Source organism: Acinonyx jubatus, chromosome D4 (genome assembly GCF_027475565.1).
Source record: "Acinonyx jubatus isolate Ajub_Pintada_27869175 chromosome D4, VMU_Ajub_asm_v1.0, whole genome shotgun sequence".
NCBI classification, from domain to species: Eukaryota; Metazoa; Chordata; class Mammalia; order Carnivora; family Felidae; genus Acinonyx; species Acinonyx jubatus.
The window spans coordinates 72,680,987-72,703,274 of NC_069391.1; the positions used below are offsets into that span (position 1 = coordinate 72,680,987).

General features: G+C 37.6%; 1 long non-coding RNA gene across 1 annotated transcript in view; it reads right to left on the minus strand.

Moving 5' to 3' along the window:
• The window catches only part of LOC128312227 (uncharacterized), a 692,739-nt gene that overhangs the window by 253,515 nt on the left and 416,936 nt on the right, over nt 1-22,288 (minus strand). The window contains exon 4 of the long non-coding RNA XR_008291241.1: nt 6,399-6,431. This is a non-coding gene — a long non-coding RNA (uncharacterized LOC128312227). The remainder of the gene's footprint in view (nt 1-6,398; nt 6,432-22,288) is intronic.

Here is a 22,288-nt window from a genome sequence, read left to right on the forward strand (position 1 = left end):
AACTAATACTTTTACCTAGATTAGCTTTAACCGTGGGAGCACGTACTTGACTTTATGATAATACACAATGAAAGCCAGAAATATGATATGTATAAATAGTTACTATACTGTAACAACAAAATGCACCTTTATTGTTCACTACTAATTTGTTTGTTTTCCCCTCAAATTTGCATATTCAGGATTTAAGTGGGCTGTGCAGAGAGAAAAGGGATTTGCATTCTAATCTGTTGGATGGTGAGTGGGAAAGAAGCAAGATGGCAAGTCATTACAGCATTGGCATTAATGGGTGAGAAGACATGGTGGCAATGCTGAGTATCAGTATTGGGATGTTCAAAGTGCACAGCTGCAAACAAGCCAATGTTTAACTGCCCTCAAAACATGTGAACACTTTGTAAAACACGTGCCCAGTGCGCTAGACATATCTTTAAAACTGGCTCATATTTCAGGTGCGGGAAAAGCAGCTCAAGATCAGCTTCAGTCATTTGCAGGTTGTCCTGACTTTGCAGGAAGGGCTACCTGAGCAGTTAGGCATTCTCTAGGTAGGTAGAAATGGGGAAATAAATGTTGGGGAATAAACGTTGGTATATGCCATGAACCAACTGAGTCCATTTGGTTTCCCAAGGTGCAGGGGTTGGTGACATTGTACCATCAAGTCAGGTAAAGCCTGAGAAGGCTCTCTGGGAAATGCCCAGAGGTCTGATTCTTCCCCTCCACTTATCTAGCTCTTGTCTTGCAGGAGATGGGGCAGAAGCTAATACAACCATTGCATTTCATACTCTGACAAAGACGTCTCTACCATGCCAGTATGACCACATTTCACTTCTACTTTGAGCCCATTACAAACAATAGTCTGGCCTTTCGAAGCCTCGGCGACCTGTCTCCTCTACCTCCACCTCCTGCCACAGTTCTCCTCTATGGAGCTGCACCTCTGCCAACCAAGCTATTGACATGGTGTCTGCAAAGGTGCCATGCTCCCTGCACGTGTTAGCATCTCTTCTAGAATGCTTCCGCTGCTTATCCACTTGGCAGACACATCTATTCTTCAAAATCCAGCTCAACAGCCTCCTCTTGTGAGAATCCCCCTGACTACTAAAACAGAGTCAATTATTCTCTTTTCTAGTCTATCACTAGCCTAACACTGTTACAGTCATTTTACCATACTATAATTTGTTCATAGAACCATCTCTCACAATAGATTATGAATGGAGAATGTAAAAACTTAGCCTTCGCTGTGAAGGCAAAGGCAAATATACTATATCATTGTATCTCTAGTGCCTGGCCTAGTGCTGGACAAATAATTGGTATTCAATAAATGTTTGATGAATAAATGAAAGGATGACTAGTCCTTTCCGTGATTAGTAAGCTCTTAAAAGCTCTTAAGACATGTACGTTTCCTCACAAGTCATTAATGTACAAGGAGCTTGTCTCTGCACTTCTAAGATCTCTGAGAAAGGAGATTGCTTTTTCCCTTATTTAAAAATTAATAAGCTTAATATTTTGTGATCATAAAAGCAAAGCAAGTCCCTTATAGAAAATATGGAAAATAAGAGTACATCTCAAAACAGAATTCCTTTCTAATCCTGTCACCCAGAGATAAACACAATTAATTTTTATTTGCATATAATTAAAAATACATCCAGAGGGTATGGGAGCAAATAATTGTGACAAAGTATGATATGTATGAAAACATAGACAACCACATACTAATTCTCCCCCCCACCGTCCCCTCCCACAAATTATGATTTTTGTATTAAGTTCAAGTAATGCAAGCTGCTGTAAAACCCAACTGCGGTATAATGGTGTAAACACCATAGAAGTGTAGGTCTCGCTTATCTGTACAATAGGTGTTTCTGATCAGCAAGATGACAGACCCAGACTACTTCCATCTTGTGGCTCTGTAGCCTTTATAACAGAGCTTCCAATGTATTGATATTTCTACAGAAGAACAAAAAGAAGAACCAGGCAGGAGGTGGAGTTAGAGGAGACAGATCATGAAGGCCTCAAAAGGCCAGACCACTCTTTCTGATGGGCTTTAGGTAGAAGTGAACTGTGGTCGTATTGGCATGGTGAAGAGACATCTTTGTCAGAGTAAGGAATACGACGGTTGTATTAGCTTCTGCCCCATCTCCTGCAAGACAAGAGCTAGATGAGTGAAGGGGAGGAATGGGCAATTGCATGTGGTGCGGGGCGGGGGAGAGGGGTGAGGTGTTAAGGGACAGGTGGAGAAGTGGCATGGATGACTTCCATTCACATTCCATTGGCTAGAACTCAATCTACGTGGCCCATCCACGTGCAAGGGAGGCTGGGAAATATCATTTATCTGTGCAGCCAGGAAGAAAGAAAATAAGTATGCTGAACCATTAATCAGTCTCTGCCATACACTGAATATATCCTTTTGTAACTTGATATTTTTATTTAAATAACATTTCATTGAAATGATGTAATAACATTCCCTAGAATTACTGAGGCAAAGAGTAATCTGTTTGTTTTGCTGAACTGTCAACTTTGAAAAATATTTAAAAACAATTGTTCCATACCTTGTGATCATATGTAGTTAGGCACATACAAATCCATGACACTTATATCTTCATTGTAGATTTTACTCTTTATCAGCATAATAGGACTATACTCACCAATGCCTCATGGTTTGGATTTTATTTTAATTTAAATAAATGCCATCACTCATGCTTCCTTTTTGTTTGCATTTGCCCAGCCATCCTCCTAACATTGCTCAATCATTTTGTTTTATGTATGTCTCTTATTGACTGTATATAGTTGGATTTTTTACCTAATCCTAGAATTGTCTTTACATGGGGACCTTCAACCTTCCTGATACCTTTTTGTCAATTAACATGTTGGTTATACATCTGTTATTATGTTTTGATTTCTGAGAGTCATTGTCTTTACATACAGACTTGGGAACATATCTTATTATTTTGTCAATTGACATGCTAATTTGTGCTCCAATTATTACACCTTATGATCTACTTCCCTGCATTATTTTTACCTAGTAAGTTGGAAAATATACATTTTGCTTTCTATCCTACAACTGGTTTTATATATATATTTAATCTTTATTTTTGAGAGAGAGACAGCATGTGAGCAGGGGAGGAGCAGAGAAAGAGGGAGACACAGAATCCGAAGCAGGCTCCAGGCTCTGAGCTGTCAGCACAGAGCCCAATGTGGGGCTCGAACTCACGAACTGCGAGATCGTGACCAGAGCTGAAGTCAGACGCTCAAGGGACTGAGCCACCCAGGCGCCCCCAACTGGTTATATTTTTTTAAATAATGCTTTAGTAGATAGCTCAGTTTTCCAAAGTCCTGGTTCAAATCAATGAATGAATAAATGACATAAAGGAGGACAAATTATTTCTCTTTAAATTTGAGTAGAAAATTTTTATGTTTTTGTGTTCTCCTACTCATTCCCACCCACCGTTCAGGGTTTGTTTGTTTGTTTGTTTGTTTGTTTGCTTTAGTACTTTTAAAAATTGAGGTATAATTCATTTTTGCCCTTTTAAAGTACACAATTCAGTGGCTTATATTTTCTAATGCTGTGCAACTACATGTGAGTAGGAGAACACAAAAACATAAAAATATTCTACTCACATTTAAAGAGAAATAATTTGTCATTCTTTATTTCATTTATTCATTCATTGATTTGAACAAGGACTTTGGAAAACTGGGCTAACTCTAGAATATTTTCATCACCCCAATAAGAAACATTGTACCCATCATTATTACCCTCTCACCTTTTCCTCCAGCCACTGGCAAATGCTAGTCTACTTCCTACCTCTCCGGATTTGTCTATTCAAGACATTTCATACAAATGGAATCCCATAATATGTGCCTTTTTGTGTGGCTTCTTTCACTTAGCCTAATGTTTTCAAGGTCCATCCATGTTGTAGCATGTATCAATAAATTTATTCCATTTTGAGGCTGAATAATATTCTGCTGTATAGAAACGACACATTTTGTGTATCCATTCATCAGTTGACGGACATTCTCACTGTTCCTGCTTCTTGGCTATTATAAATAATGCTGCTGTCAACATTCATGTACACGTCTTTGTGTAAACATTTCTTTTCAATTCTCTCGGTTATATACCCGGGAGAATTGGTAGGTCACATGGTAACTTTATGTTTAACTCTTTGGGGAACTGCCAGACTCTTCTCCAAAGCAGCTGCACATTTTGCATTATCACCAGAAATGTGTGAGGGTTCTAATTCGTCCACATGTTTACCAACACTTGTTATTGTTGGTCTTTTTTTTAGTATAGCGTGACAGTGGATGTCAGCTGGTGTCTCATTGTGGTTTTGATTTGTGTTTCCCTAACATGTCTTGATGCTGAGCCTCTTTCCATGTGCTTATTGAACATTTGTATTTCTTCTTTGGGGAAATGTCTACTCAAATCCTCTGGTTTTTAACTGGGTTATGTGTTTTTATTGTTGAATTATGAGTTCTTTATTTATTCTGGATCCTCAGTCCTCATCAGATTAAGATTTGCAAATATTTTCTCCCATCTTACAGGTTGTTTTTTCACTGTCTGCGTGGTTTCCTTTAGTGTACAAAAGTTTAAAATTTTGATAAAGATTAATTTATCTGATATTTTCTTTGGTTGCTTGTGTCATTTGTGTCATATCTCAGAAGCTATTGCCTAATCCAAGATCACAAAGATTTCCTTCTGTGTTTTCTTTACTTTTTTTAAAAAAAATTGAGGTAGAATCGGTATATAGCATTATATTAGTTTCAAATATACAATTATAATAACGTAATGTTTGTATACACTACAAATTGATCACCACAATAAGTCTAATTACCATCCAACACTGTATAATTGACCCCCTTCACTTTTTTCTCTCACTCACCAACCCCCTTCCTCTCTGATAACCACTAATTATCTATACCTATGAGTTGTGTTTTTTTGTATTTATTTTGTTTATGTAGATTCCACATATAAGTGAAATCATACGGTATTTGTCTTTTTCTGTCTGACTTATTTCACTTAGCATAATAACCTTAAGGTCCATCAATGCTGTCATAGTGACAAGATGTCCTTCTTTATGGCTGAGTAGTATGCCACTGTGTGTGTGTGTGTGTGTGTGTGTGTGTGTGTATGTGTGTGTGTCACATATTCATTAGCCATTCATCCATCAATGGACACTTGGGTTGTTTCCATATCTTGACTATTGTATACAATATTGTGATAAACATTAGGGGTGTGTATATCTTTTTGAATTAGTGTTTTTGATTTTTTTTATAATACCATCGAAAACTTTAAGAAATTGATGAAAGAAATTGAAGACGACACAAATGAATGGAAAGATATTCTGTGCTCATGGGTTAGAGGAATTAATATAGTTAAAATATCCATACTATCCAAGCAATTTATAAGGCAGTGTGATCCTTATCAAAATTCTAATGGCCCTTTTTACAGAACTAGAAAAAAATAATTCTAAAATTTGTATGGAACCACAAAAGATCCTGAATAAACAAAACAATCTTGAGAAAGACAAGGCTGGAGGTATTAGGTTACCTGATTTCAAACTATCCTATATACATATAGTAATCAAAACAGTATGGTATTGGCATAAAAACAGACATGGAGATCAATCTAACATAACAGTGAGCCCAGAAATAAACCCATACATATATGTCAATTAACTTATGACGGAGCCAAGAATATACAATGGAAAAGGAGAATCTTTTCAGTTAATGGTTTGGGAAAGCCAGACAGCCACATGCAAAATAATAAAACTAGATTACTATCTTATATCATAAAAAAAACCTCAAAATGGATTAAAGCCTTGAATATAAGACTTGAAACTATAAAAACCTCAGAAGAAAATATAGACAACAAGTTCCTTGACATCAATCTTAACATTAAATTTTTAGATCTGACTCCAAAAGCAAAGATAAACAAGTGGAAATATATCAAACTGAAAAGCTCCTGTACCACCAAGGAAGTCATCTACAAAATGAAAAGGCAATCTATGAATGGGAGAAAATATTTTCAAATCATATATCCAACAAGGGGTTAAATAATCAAAATATATAAAGAATTCAAAACAACTCAATAGCAAAAAACAAACAATCTAATTAAAAAATTGGCAGAGGTTCTAGATAGACATTTTCCCCAAGACAGACATACAGATGGCTGAGAGGCACATGAAAAGATCTTCAACATCACGAATTATCAGGAGAATTCAAATCAAAATCACAACGAAATATCACCTCATATCTGTCTGAATGGCTGTTATCAAAAAGACAAGACATAGCATATGCTGGAGAGGATATGGAGAAATGGGAACCCTCACGTACTATTGGCAGGAATGTAAACTGGTGCAGCCATTAATGGAAAACTGAATGGAGGTTGCTCAAAAAATTTAAAATTGACCTACCATGATCCAGCCATTCCACTGCTGGGTATTAATCTGAAAAAAAAAAATGAGAATACTGCTTAGTTTTACTGGAAAAGGACCTTTATAATATAAGCCATTATACCCACTTTAACATTAGTAATATTTTAATTACATGTCTCTTTCGCATATAAAAAGCAACTTTCCTACCTATAGAATTGTTGGGTCTTATTAGTACAGCACTTTTGATTCTGTAATGATCCCAGTCATATTTAACTGGAGTCCAAACCCCTTCCTCAACTCCTCAGTATAGCTTCATTCTGAAGTAAGAGATAATGTATTCCAATAATTTCACAATGAAGATAGTTAGATTGCTGTGGTAATAAAGCTCAGGCAAACATAATCCACATGGGCTTCCATGCAGTCCATCGAATCTTATTTTCATCATGCGAGGTGTAATTCCATTAGGGGACTATGCCTCTCCCTTGTAGTCTACCTTCTTCTGACTTCCTATAATTATCCTGGTTTATGTTTCATAATTAAGCCATTAATTATAACCCAGTTCCTATTACTTCTCCCTGTTGTTTGCATGCTTGTCTTATCTTACCAACTAAATAGTCCTTGATGGCAGGAGCCATGTTCTCTTCTCTCTGTAGAGCCAGTGATCTAGAATGGCACTGAACACTATGGGTACTGGCTATATATTTCTTGCTTGTTTGAGCACACTAAAGGTAAATTTCAGTTGTGAGTTTCAAATTTCTTCTTTCATTTAAGTTTGCAAAAGTTAACCTGAAAATAGCAGCCTAGTTCAGATCCATCATTTACTTTTGATCCTCACTCTATGTATAAAATGCCAGAAAGAAAAAAAAAAAGATGAAATGGTTGGAAGGTAGGCAGTTACTAACTGAAATGAAGAACGAAACTAATTCTGTGAGAGAACATTGACTTCATTTACAATTATGACAACAAGAAATAACTATGACTTTTAATGAATGCCAGATACAATGCTAAGTGCTCACATTCCTTACCTGATATGATCCTCACCTTAAATCTATATAGGTTCTCCCTTTTTTAAATATGAGAAATCTGGAGATCAGAGAGAGAAAGAGGGGTGCCTGCATGGCTCAGTCAGTTGAGTGTCTGACTCTTGATTTGGGCTGAGGTCATGATCTCATGGTTTGTGATTTCTAGCCTGGTGCCAGGCCCTGTGAGGGTCTGCTTGGAATTTTCTTTCTCCCTCTCTCTCTGCCCATACCCCACTCTCTCTCCCTCAAACTAAATAAATATTTTTTATCAAACAAGAAAGAGACAGAGCTTTGTTTCTGATTTATTCTCAGAACTATGGTATCCCACTAGGTGGTGACCCATTGTGAAAATATCTGTTGACAAATTTTGCTTTTAGATGCAGCATTCTACACTGAAAACAGTACAAGATTTTACATTAAACAGAAATGGCCTAGAATTTTGACTTGTCTGCTTGTTGTCTATGTGATCTTGGATGTATTATTTAATGTTCTTGTCCTGATTTCATCATCTATAAAATAGGAATCATATCTGTATTGCAAGGCTATTAGGATAATGAGTGTTAATGTATAGAATGTGTTAGCACATTGTAGTTGTTCAATTGGTAGCTATTATTACTGTTGAACTAATTATCACTCATTATCACTGTGCCCTCTCCTTATCTCAGGCTATCAAAATCTAATTTTTCTGTTCAAGTTTCCTCTTAAATGGCATCTCCTTCTTTTTGATACACATAATTAGCATGCAACCAAGATCCCTTGCCTTTGAATCTTAGTATCTCCTTATTTGGGTCATATTATGTTATGTGGGTCATTATATGGGTTATTGGGTCATATATATCTTATCTCTATAAGAAAGACTTATCTCTTACTTATCTCTATATTTTGTTACTTACCTCTCTATATTTGTTTTCCTTCTCTCTCTCTTAGTTTGTTACTTTTTTAGGCTAAGAACTGCCTGTTCTCTCCTTCATACCCTCTGCAGTCTTATGTGTTGACTAGCTCAGAGTAGGTCTCTAACCGTATTTATCAACGTTGACTGGCACAGTGCTGTTTATTTGTTAATTTCTGTATTTACTGAATGATTCAGAAAAAAATACAACTTTATTTCCTTTTTACCATTGACCTTAACATTTTGCTAGTTCATGCCATTGCAGAATTGTATCTGTAGATACACAGTTGAATCAAGTGGGTGAATGGTAACATGTTTTTAAATACCTTTAAAAGGAAAGACTGAGGGACGCCTGAGTGGCTCAGTCGGTTAAGTGTCCAACTTCAGCTCTGGTCATGATCTCATAGTTCATGAGTTCGAGTCCCACGTCAGGCTCTGTGCTGACAGCTCAGAGCCTGGAGCCTGCTTTGGATTCTGTGTCTCCCTCTCTCTCTGCCCCTCCCCTGCTTGTGTGTGCTCTCTCTCTCAAAAGTAAATGAACTTAAATTTTTTTTTTAATAAAAAGAAATTTTTTACTACTCTCAGATATGATTATGGTGCTCAGTCTTGGTTGACACTTGACATGGTTTTTAATAATCACCACCGCTTTGAGTGAAAATGAGTTCAAGTGAGCTAAGGAGAACTTTAATGACCTTTACAATATTATATTAAATAAAATACAGGGAAATTGGCAAGGTAAGCCAACACTGAAAGTATTTTATAAGGGAAAAAAAAAGAAGAAAGACTGTGCTGGAATCCTGTAAATAGCCAATAAAAATTCACCTTGTCTGTATATTGTCCTAGGAGACACAATCTCATTTACATTTATTAGAAGTAATGATGTAGTGTCCTGCAGATAATTAACACAATAAAATGCTGCTAATTTCACAGTGTCATTATAAAATTTGCCAGTTCAAATTAGAAAGTGATTAACCCTCTGAGTGAGGCAATGACATTTCCATTCCCAGTTTGTGAATTAAATTTAAAAGGATGTTTCCCCTACTTTGAAAGTTCAGCTCTCTCACTATTCTTGTGTCTCCTGTTTTCTTTACCTTCTTTTCCACGTCTAAGTATGAAGCCTCAGAACTGAAGCAAGAGAATTATGACAATTTGGTATCCCAGCGTGTCCAGGTTCCTGATAAAAGCAGAGGTGTGTTTCAGAACAGGAATGAAGCCAATTTTATGTATTTAAAAGGAGGGATAGAAGGAAGGAAGAAAGAAAGGAAGGAAAGAGGGAGGGAAAAAGGGAAGGGCACAGTAATCTCAGATGAGTATAATTTCTCTGAGTATTGAACTTCTTGTTGGTGCATGTTAAGTATGAAAATTCTCCATTAACAAGCTGCCTTCAGAATGTGCTTCATTTCATTTAACGACAGCTACTCTTTAACCTTTGCCTGGACGCTACTTTATTCATTTACAGCATATCTCTCGTCTACAACTGATTTTAATTAATTCCTTAAAAAGGAATAAATTCATTAAAGAGAAAAGATTTATGGTGCCTCATTTTAAATACTCAACTGAAATCCTCTTAGAGAATATTTAATGAGGGAATGGTATTATAAATGAATGAAACCTCGAGTTAATGATAAAATCGTCCAACCTGTTAAGACAACTATTAATTGAATAAATCTAATACATACATTTATAAAGCTGCTAAAAATATGGTGCCATGCCCTTCCCTGCTCCTTTATTCCTTTTCTTATTCTAATGGTTCAGGGCAAAAGCATATACACCTGATATAAGGAGACTCTCTTAAAAAGTAGGGCCTCATTTCCAAAGTTCTATAGCTTGCTATTGGTGTCTTCAAGGAATAAAAACAATAAAAAATGTTCAGAGAGCGCTTAAAGATACTATTCTTTAAAAAGTTTATTTCAGGGGTGCCTGGGTGGCTCAGTCTTTTAATTGTCTGACTTCAGTTCAGGTCATGATCTCATGGTTCGTGAGCTTAGAGCCCCACGTCAGGCTCTGTGCTGACAGCTCAGAGCCTAGAGCCTGGAGCCTGCTTCGGGTTCTGTATCTCCCTCTCTCTCTCTGGCCCTACCCCTGCTCATGCTGTCTCTTTCTCTCTCAAAAATAAATAAATGTTAAAAAAAATTTTTTTAAGTTTATTTCATATTTTCCTCTATATTTCTAAGCACATTTCTTCTTGCTGATTCCTTCTTCACAAAGCTGTACAGTTTTCATGCTGAGATGCTCCAAGGATTTTGTCTCATATTTTTTAAAGTTTGTGACCAAAATTTAACCCAAACTAGTTTAAACAAAAAAGAGGGACTCTCCTGGCTAATTATAACGAATCCACAGTCTCAGTCGATGACATTAAGGCTCTCTGTCTCCATCTTGCAGGTCTTCTTTCTTTTATGTGGCTTCATTTTCAGGCAGATGACCCACAGCAAGTGACTGAGGTTGAGGGAGAGAAGGTTCTCGAAGGGTTCATGGGCTACCATTACCAAAAACAACTGCTATTAGTCCGTTAAAATTGATAGTCAGAATAATTAGCTCCTGCAAACTCATTTTTTGAGAAGACAGAAGTCTAAAGAGGCTAATACCCGCAGAGGTAGGTAGCACCAGAATTCTCGAATCAAGCTGAACTGAATCCTAGAATTCTATAACTCAAGAATGCTTCTATCATTCATCTCTTTTTTAGAATATCACAGACTAAATGGATGCTAGTATCCCTCATCACTCCGACATTCTGCGATGCTGTGACTCTGAAAGCGTGGGGGCTTCTCAACACGTAGCCAAATACGAGGAGCCTTAGTGCCAACTCCAGTATTTACAACCTGTGTGACTTTGAGAAATTCACTTCAGCTCCTTGGCCTTTACTTTCTTTATCCATATGAAGAAATGGTTACTATAAATCAATAGCTTCTGGAATATTTAATGAAGTAGCAACTGTTGTCATAAACTAAATATTAGTAACTCTCAAATAAGCAGTTCTTCATTCATGTGTATTTAACTGTGTGCTTAGATGCTTTATTAACACATCCCTGTTCAAAAGACCTTGTTGGTCGGGCACCTGGGTGGCTCAGACAGCTAGGTGTCTAAATCTTGACTTCAGCTCAAATCATGATGTCACGGTTAATGAGTTTGAGCCTCCCATCCGGCTCTGTCCTGACAGCACAGAGCCTGCTTGGGATTCTGTCTCCCTCTCTCTCTGCCCCTCCGCTACTTGCTCTCTATATCTCTATCAAAATAAATAAAAATAAGCTTAAAAAAAAATCTTGTCTGTCAATGAGAATGCAGGCTACCAGAAATTGTTACAGCAGTACACCATGGGACTGCGAATTGGTGTAAGTAATACAGAGTCACCAGTGAGTGGCCCCACAAGGTGCTCCATCATCGCTCCCATTTGGGACATGGCGTTTGTACACCTGCTCTGAGAAATCACTTGTGTTAGGGCATCACTTGTGCCTCAGGTCAATAATTTGTGATTATCAGAGAAATGTCGGTTAGTGGTTCAGAGGGAAGATATAGGGATAAGGTGAGAATATGGGGAGTCTGATGAGAAGTGGGCTGGAGCTGAGTGTCACCAGAAGATAGCATGTCAATTCCAATTATTCTTCCTGCAAATAAGCGGCCCCTCGTGTGAGTTCCCTGGGTGTTGGCTGCCTAGAACTGGCACAAGGGACTCTTATCATATTTGCCTAGAAACAAATGCTTTTTTAAAGTCACTGCTTTCTTTCTTTCTTTCTTTCTTTCTTTCTTTCTTTCTTTCTTTCTTTCTTTCTTTCTTTCTTTCTTTTTAATGTTTATTTATTTTTGAGAGAGAGAGAGAGCACGAGCAGGCAGGGGCACAGAGAGAAGGAGACAGAATCTGAAGCAGGATCCAGGCTCTGCGCTATGAGCACGGAGCCCAACATGGGGTTGGAACTCACAAACCATGAGATCACCACCCTGAGCCCAAGTCGGATGCTTAACCAATTGAGCCACCCAGACGCCTCCAAAGTCACTGCTTTCTTGAGAACACATTTGACTTAAGCATAAGAGACTCTTAAAAACTGAGAACAAACTGAGGGTTGATGGGGGGTGGGAGGGCGGGGAGGGTGGGTGATGGGTATTGAGGAGGGCACCTTTTGGGAGGAGCACTGGGTGTTGTATGGAAACCAATTTGACAATAAACTTCATATATTAAAAAAAAAAAAAGAACACATTTGACTTAAAATGATTGCATTTTTAAAGTCACAAGCGCTTTCCAAGATGCATCCTTCTTGTTTGTTAGTGAGTCAGCCTACAAATCAAACATGTGTGTGCGTGCGCACATGCGTGGGGGTGGGGCGGTCAATTTGCTAACCCCCTCTGTGAAACATCTGGGCTCACCAGAATGTGGTTGGAAAACCAGTAAACTAGGTAATACCTCTAGCTCTAAAGTGAGAAATATACTAAAAAGTCAGCTGTTCTTTTTTAATGTCCACTGGTGGCCAAACTGTTTTCTTATACCTAAATTTGTATTTATTTTAAGCGCACGCACACACACACACACACACACACACACACAGTCTTCTAATAATAGTCCTTATCTGCAATCTAAAGGCACCCTTCTATTTTTGCTATTACTACTTTCTTCCCTTGTCAACTTTGTAAGAAACAAACAAACAAACAAACCTCCTTTTTTTTGTTTTTCTTTCTTTTGCTATATCTTATGCCGAAAGGCAGACTGGGGGAAAGTAGATATTTAAATTGGTTTTGACTCCAGCTCCGGAAAAACACCACGTGGAGATTATGTGCTGTTGGTATGTCCTATTGCAACAGAAGGTGGTAAAGCACATATTTAAAGCGACTCCCTGATTTATGGGAGAGATCTTAAGGGTGGGAGTGCCTTGGAGCAAAGGGTGTAATTGTTGAAGTGTGCTGATTGGAAAGATAAGGGAAGATAGAAGACAAACCTCTGGTTACACAATAGTTTTTAGGGCATTTAAACTGAAAATATTTCATCCACTGTCAAGGAAACAAATTGCTTAACCTTAATCTATGTAATAATTTCTCCCACACATAAATGCCCTTTCGCTATTAAATCAGGTCCCTCCTTTCCTGCAACTTTCAGCCCACAGCCCATTTGGTCTTGTCTAAGAGGCTTTGCCCTGTTTATCTCCCTCCGCCTCCAGCATACCTTTTCCCTGATGAACATACTCTCTATATAAACTGGGCACTCATTTTATGTGATTGGCAGATCATATCACTCATCGTATAATCATTGCTTAGAGTGTGTATATGTTATTAACTAAAAAACCTAAAAATTCTCTTTTAAGCTGTGATTACATGGATGAGTCATCCTGGTTTTTGGCTAATCCTTGGGGTAAGGTGGCTAGCTCCCTAATTTGCATTTTGTACCAGTGAAAATCTAAAGGTGGGGAAGAAAGGTTAAATGATGTGTTTATATCTTCACTTTTTTCAGTACACCTTAAAGCCAAGAGCTGTGTCTTTAATTTCTTTCCCCTTAAAGTTCAGACATAGCTGGTGAATCTGTTAATATATTATTATTTTTCTTCCTTTTTTCTGAGTAAAAAAACAAAAATCCTATGCTATGCACGATGTTAACATTTTACATACATACTTTTACTTAACATTCATAACAACTCCATGAGATGGTTAATTCTATATCTATTTTACATATGGAAAAATTGAGACTAATCTAACTAAGGCGACTGAGCTAGAATCAGACAGCTACGACTTGCTTGGTCTGACTCAACTATCCTTGCTTATCCACTGCATCCTGGTGCTTTCTGTGCAAACCAATTTTATTTTTAGGATGCAAAAGCATTGACTTAAGTAAGAAGGAAGTCAACACACTATTATTTGTCAATTGATATCCAGTCATCATGTGACCACAGACCTCTTGTTTCCCTACCTCATTTTACTATTACCTCATTTTACTCAGTGAGTTGAATAAAGTAATCTGTAAGATTTCTTCCAGTGCTAACAGTGTAAGAATGTGTGCTATTTGACTGAAAATTTTAGTTTAGACTCTTGTGACTGTGTAAGGATCAAAAACTGGGAAAAAAAAAAAAGTGAATTCAAAGCCCCATGAGTTTATCAACCCAATCTACTTCAAGATAACAAAAAGACTCCACTTAGAGAAAGGAAAGGCAGAAGAAAAGGGTGAGGCTCCACGTGTCTCTTACTCTGCTACTTTGCTACAGAATTCCACGCCCTCCACCTCTACCTCCACCCCCCGGGGGCAAGTTTTGAGAGCGAAGCACAGGGAGATGTATCATGGGCGTTGGACACAAAGAGCCAAAGATTTTTCATTTATTATTTCACCTGGAGGTAATTTTGTGCTACCACTGACTTAACTGTATTTATTTGTTTATTGTCTTCCTTTTGGATTGCATTAAAGGCTAGATAACATGCATCTCAAACAAACCAAGAACAAAGGCTCTTGAAAAAATGTTGTAACCATTTTAACTGGGAACATGGCTGAGTCAGTGCAGCAGCTGCCAAGCCCCAGGGGGCTGAAGGGGTTACTGAGCACTTGGCTGTCCTGGCCCCTCTTGCCAAATCCTCCTACCTTGATGAGGTTTTGAGGAGATGGCTGATATCAAACCAGACAAGCTTTGCAAGTTGACGCGGAACATGATAAGGTACAGATTTGAGGGCTTGCGAGAGAAGAAAACAGTTTAAACATGACACCCCTTATTTCCCTGGATATGAGGAGAATGAGGTTTCTCAGGTGGGAGCAGAAAACCGGAATGCCGTGAGTAGTAGGTTGAGTAGAGAAATGCTAGGAAAAACCTAGATGCCTATAGTCCCAAGTTCTCGAGTGAGCCATAAAGGAGCAAGAGTGGGCAATGACAAGGAGAACTGAAGGAAAAGTAGGCAGACACGTTCTTGGTCTTAAACATAATCTCTAGATATGGAGGTCGATTATATAAAAAGAGTGGTTAAAGAAGAAAACCTCAAAGATGTCTCTGAGGCTGTTGTTGGCTTGGACAACTGGATAGATGAGGGTGTCACTGAGTAAGATAGGGGAAGCAAGAGGAGAAACATGTAGCAAAGGGCATACAATGAGCTCATTATGGGGATAGAGTACCGGCAGGTTATCAAGGCAACAACAGCATATAGGAGAGAAGTCTGAGCTGGGAATATCAAATTTGGGTGAGATCAATCTGTAGGTGGTAGCAGAAGCTACGGGAATGAAAGCTATCCTTCAGGAATACTGAGTACAGTGAGGAAAGAGAAGGATTTAGGGCAGAACTCTGAGGAACCGACATGTCAGGTGTGGGTGGGCAGGGGAGAGTATCTATGAAGGCTCATAGCAACACCTGGGAGGTAGGCAGAAGCAGATCATGGAAGACAAGGGTCATGAGAGCTGCAAGAAGGTGAACAGTATAGAGATAAAGAGCCCAGAGTAGGAGGTGGAGTCAAATAAGCCAATCTTCACCAGTTTTGCAGCTTTGCCTGTGGCAAGCCTGTTCAAATGCATAAAAATAACATGAAACACGTGTGGTAGAAAGATGACTATTGTCCCTCACTTCTATGGCTGTGGGCTGGTCTCTTAACTACTTGGAGCCTCAAATCCACATCTGTGAAAGAGGAGACCAATGAACTTTTTTATGTGGAGAGGACTGATATCACAAGTGTGTGCACCAAACCCTGGGCATTTTCTTTGTGATGTTCATCTTACAGATATAAGATAGGAGTTCTCTGAAAAGATGGATTCTGTGTGTGTGTGTGTGTGTGTAACATGTATATTGTCCAATAGGCCCTGAATACTTAATAAAACCTTTCCATGATGATAACTATTATTACAATGAACATCCTAAACTCTCCTCTAACACAAAAGCTTAATTGCCAGGCTGTACGAAAGGAAAGCTAAATTTGGCTTTTCACCTCCTAAACAGGTATGTGGCAGGAAACATTTCCATTAAAAAAAAAAAAAAAAAAAAAGAGTAACACACACTGTGAAGGCTTCTGGAGAAGGAGTGCTCTTCCATTCAGAAAGTGTAAAAATTTTTTGCAGCTTTTTTTAGATACCAGTCCAATTAAAGCTCTGCTCATTTAAATTGTTCTCTTCGAATCCTTGATTGGTTTGGAAGGCAATGATGCCTGGCAACTGTCCATAGTAGGCATTAAAGGTAATGAATTTCTTAGACTCCTATTTCTTACCTATAATGAAAATATCACCTACCTATCTCCTATAAGCAAGATGCTAAATTAGCCATGAAGATCTTGGAAGCATTTGCTGAAGTGGGTGAAACCAGTGTTAGAAGCTGTGGCTTACTAATTACTTTGTATTCTTTGTTATGGATGAACACTGAATACACACATATTCCATAAATACTGATTTTTGTACCTAAAAAAGGTATACCATCTTTCTTAGATTCCATGTCTTTACTAACCAAGTCATCAGGTCTAAACTTGGAGAAGGTTAGAATTTTATTTTCCTACCATCAGTGGAATTTTTTTCTTTTATTCAAACCACCTGGTAAAAATGAATAACTTTGTACCACAGTTTACGCCAAAAGCTGACAGATACCTTAAAGTATCATAGTATCAGAGCATGATGTTTGATTTGAGGTCTTAATTCTGGTCTCTTGTTATAATGACCTTCCTTGTTGAGTTGAGTAATAATAGAGATGATTCCAAAGGGTAATAGTTGCTCACAAGAAAGAGCAAAGGGAAGATATGTGGTACCTGAGACTCTGTATCCAGCCTGTGCTCCTCATCTAGAGGGAGTGAGAACAAGAGAGTGGCAAGAAAGAGAGGGGGGTGGGGAGGAAGAAAGGATGGAGGGAGGGAGGGAAAAAAAGGAGGGAGGGAGGGAGGGAGGGAAGGAAGGAAGGAAGGAAGGAAGGAAGGAAGGAAGGAAGGAAGGAAGGAAGGAAGGAAAGGGGGGATTAATTTGAAAACTTGCAAAATCAATATAATATGCCAATAAAGAGAGACAACTAAAATCTGCTGTTGTAGATTTTGGAGCACAATGAATACTCAGAGACTTTTTAATGTGTTGGAAATCAGTCCTTCACATCTATGATTATTTCTTAAGGAAATACACCTGTTGTGTCTCAACTTCATAAACGTTACTGAGGAATTTTTCAGGTAGTGTGAATACAGAAATCAACCAGGCATTTTCTCCAGTCTCTCCTCACTTGAATAAATCCAGGATATGCAGAAGAAAGGAAAGGTAAATTAGGGACACGAAGGTTCCTGTGATGGGTAACCTACAGCGTTCTAGACAGATTGGTTTATGCCATGCTAGGTGACCAACCTTTCCAAAGGAAAGAGGTCACTGAAGTGAACTGGTACTTTTCAAGGTAATAAAATAAGTTTTAGGTATGGAAAGGCAGATACTTTACAGATATCACTGTATCCTCCGAAAAATCCTAAAAGGTACATGTCTGCTTCTCCCATATGCAAATGAGCAAACTGATACAGGGATTTAAACTAACCTGTTCAAGTTCCCTCAGTTGTATGGCTGTATGAACTATGACTCTCTTGATGGAGTGATAAAAACTTGACTTGAAATATATTAGGTAGGGACAAGATTTGTTTCATTTAACCAAACCAAGGGAAAGAGGAAGTGCAGGTGGTCCTCAAAGGTGACCCGAATCAAGTTTAAAATGCTACCAGAGTCACTCTCCTAGGCCCAATATCCACTATTTCTGGCTTCATTCTTTCATGCAGCTCCCTCCTTTAATTAAGTACGTGGCTATTTAATGATCTTAAATTTGCAATTCCAAGAAATTCTTGGATTTTAAATTATATATATATATATATATATATATTTTTTTTTTTTTTTTTTTTTTTGAAGAAATGCAGTGATTGGTTCCACCTGGGTTTAGTGCCCATTGTTTGGACCAATGATCCCACATATTGAGTTACAGTAAGTGGACCACTGGGGTCCAGAACCCAGGTAATGGTGGCCATGAATCTTTAGGAAAGTAAAAGCGTCTTTTCAAACAGCCATTTTGGGCTGATAAAGACCAGATGCCAATTAGAAGCTTTTTATTACCCATAGTTGCTTTTAAAGAAAAAGACCACATCTGTATCAATCAAAAGATTTAAAAATTCGCTAGAATGATCAGAAAGAAAGCTGACTGTGTTCACATTCTGGCTTTTTCACTTACTGGCTGTGTAACCTTGGAAAAATTCCTTACTGCCTCTTGTCTAAGCTTTTCATCTGTAAAACTGTAATAATAATGTTGTTTACATTATACAAATTTTGAAAGTCAGTAGCTCCAGAAGGGCATTGAGATTCTTTTCCCGAAGCTGACATTTGTTCACAGCTTCCCGGTCTCAGTTAACGGCACCTGCAATGCCTCAAGTTTCCAGGTCCAAAACCTTAAGAGTTATCATTGAGACTTCTGTTTCCTCCAGGCCCTATTTTCAAATGGTCTCCCAAACTTGTTATTTCTTCTTTCAAAATGTCTTTTATAGCAATTGCCATTTCTTCCTTCTAACTGCCATGCCACAAGAGGCCCAAACAGCACTCACTGATCTGGATTACAGTTATAACCTTTTAACTGGTCGCCTTCCTTAGAAAGTTTAAACTTTTCAATGCATTTTTGACAGCATTTCCAACTGAGTCTTCCAGTCTCTTTGAAATAGTCTCCAACTCGATCGTCTGAATAAGAAAAAGACAAAATAATGTTTTCTGCTATCCTAATCTATTTGATTTTTGGTTTCTGGAAATTCTTAACTCTAGAAAAAGAGTGAGTTTTGGATTAATGAGAAAAAGTATAAAAATATATGCATAAATATTCTATACTTAATGAACAAACTTTTTTGTAAATATGCATGTACCATATTAAGACATTATTTATAAATATAAATGTTTATGATATATAATTAACGTATGAATATAAATACTTATCGCACAAATATGCTTTATGATAAATTATTTATTTAATGGCCAGATTGTAAGTTAAAATTTTCCTTTTATTTAGTTGCAAATCATTTTACATTAGTTAAATTTTGTCTTGTTCTGGTTCAGCGAGATTTGAAATATTAGATTTGGGGACAGGAATTATGGAATTATTAAAGCAGAGCAGTTGTACCCAGTTGGGAATGTGCTTGTTAAGAAGCTGATTCTTGGGGCACCTGGGTGGCTCAGTAGGTTAAGCATCCGACTTTAGCTAGGTCATAATCTCACGGTCCCTGAGTTGGAACCCCACTTCGGGCTCTGTGCTGCCAGCTCAGAGCCTGGAGCCTGCTTGGGATTCTGTGTCTCCTTCTCTCTCTGCCCCTACCCCCACTCATGCTCTGTCTCTCTTTCTCAAGATTGAATAAATGTTTTAAAAAAAATTAGAAAAAAAAGAAGCTGATTCTATTTGTATTGGATGAAATATTTGGGCGAGGAAGAATCACAAAATGGAAAAAGATCACACTAATTTTCGCTGTGTTTTACTTTATTGTTTATTGTCGGATTTTTTTTTAATTTACCTAAATAATCTCTATACCCAATGTGAGACTCAAACTCAGGACTCCGAGATCAAGAGGTGCATACTCTTCTGACTGAGCCAGACAGGCACTCCTACTGTCAGATTTTTAAAACAAAGCCATTATGCTAAAACTCTAGCTCTTTTCTTAATTGCTGGAAAATTAGGGAAAAAAGAAAACAGAGAACTTTGACTGCTGAATTCTGCAAGGCCGTAGAATGGGTAATTCTACTTGGGTAGAAGTTTTGAAGGGTAACAGGATGGGACATTCTTAATTAAAAAGGAAGGAAGATAATTATCTTTTGAGGCTGGGAGATATCAAAATGTGGTTAGACATAGACTGCACAGGTATTTAAAACTCCCTAGCACCAATCTAGAAAATATAGCAATGAGTGTTTATTTATTCTCAAAATTGTTTAAAGCGACTTTAGTGTGCGTTTGTAGGCTATAAACACAAGTCCTTCATCACACTTGGAAGTTACAAAAAAAAAAAAAAAAAGACTTCCTTATTGCTCCAAGATGTTCTATTCCTTTAAATTTTGCTGTAAGCTGCATAACATCCTCTTAAATATGTTAAGTGTTCAGTAAATATTTATGTTTTCTTGTGCTTTTTAAGATTTCTCCTTTTACAGCAATTGCATTTAAGCTTTGTTAGCATTAAACAATGTGGAGTAAACAGCATGAAGTAAGTAAATGGAAGTGCCGAGAAAGATGTCGTGTTCTCTTCGGTATAGGGTATGTAGCTAGCTGAATGCCTTGTACTTGTGTCAAAGTGATTAGCTTTTTGAGTATCATTCAAGCCACCATTTTACAAGGTGATGGAGCTGCTTTTAATGCAAGAACCACTTTGTCAATTGTACTTCTTATGAACCAGCTTATTTTGTTTCCTGAAGATACACATGCATGTACACCTAATTCAAACACACATCTCTGTATACCAATGAAGTCAATAACAGATGAACTAAAGTTAAGAATCTCAGTGATTCTTAAACCAATGCTTTTCATGATGACCTTTCATGATTCTCAATTTTTTTTAATGTTTTATTTTTTTTTGAGAGAGGGAGACAGAGTGTGAGTAGGGGAGGAGTAGAAAGAGAAAGACACACAGAATCTGAACCAGGCTCCAGGCTCTGAGCTGTCAGCACAGAGCCCACCGCGGGGCTGGAACTCACGAACCATAAGATCATGACCTGAGCCGAAGTTGGACACTTACAGACTGAGCCACCCAGGCGCCCCCCCCACATTCTCATTTTTAAAATAAATTTACATATCATCCTGTCCTTTTCCAGTATGAGGTCAGTGTTTAATGGTTTCCAGTCACAGCAGATGCATATCTCTGGATTCTAAAGGGCATTGTTTTATGAGAAGATAGCTGGTAGGTGGAAAAGCTGCATGCTGACCATAGTTTCCTATTTTGCATGGTTATTTGATCCATTGTCTGATGGCATGTGAATGGGCTGAATTAAGAATTAAAAAATGAATATTTGTGTGTTTTGTCCCTTACATTCATATTAACCTATAAAGTAGAGCTATGTTTTTCTTTGGAAGCAATGGGATTTTAAATAAAGGAAGCGTACATAGTGGGCTTTCACTATATTTTCAATGTATTATTTCTTTTAAAAAATTCTATAGCAAATATTAAGATTGGCACACTGTGTGGTGAGCAACTGAACTTTGTTGTATTATACCCTATACTCTTTATTCTTATACTTTTGTATTTGTTTAAAATATTTTATTCTTAGAAATTGGTTGAGTTTTTAGTCTTGGCAAATGGCTTCTAGGTTGCCAAAAAGTAAAATCCAAGCTTCTTTGCATGGTAAACAGGCTTGCCGTTATCTGGTTTCTACCTGCCATGATGCCCTCATTTCCCTCCCTGTGGCCTCTCTAGAATTTCCTGATTATTCACAGCTCCTGAAAGATAAATCTATCCCTCTATGTGCTCAAGAAGTGACATAACTTCTGCCTGAAAGTCCCACCCCAGCCTCATTCTGGTCTGTTTGTTAAACTCCTATGGCCACATTAGCACTCTGTTCAGGCCTCACCTCCTATAGGAAAGTCCATGTATGGGACTTTTCTAGGCAGAATTAAGCACCTCTCTTCTCTAACATTATCTCCGTACTTTTAATGAACATATTACTACACCTGTTTATGTATTTTTATCTCCTTTAGCCAATGAACACCTGAAAGCTAGTGTTATAGTATCCAAGCCTAGCACTGTCTGGCACAAGGTAGAATTTTACAAGTTTTTCATTAGTTGTCATTCTCAATTTTTTAAGTGAAAAATTCCCATTTAAAAAATCCCAACAATTTAGGAATGTGTAAGGTAAAAGTATGTCCTTGTCCTCCTTCCCAACTCCTTGTTACCATGTCCATGGCCAACAGCATCTTATTTATATGTCTATATAACATAAGGAAAGAAATATTCATTATTTCAGTAAACAAAGATACAAAGATAGACATATAAACTAACATGAATACATAAAGGTTCAAATATCAATTTTATACACAATGCTCTGCATCTCAATTTTTTGAATAGAGCAATCTTGCATTATATTATCTTGCATTCTATTTTCCTTAGTATATACAGATTCATATTTTTCTTTT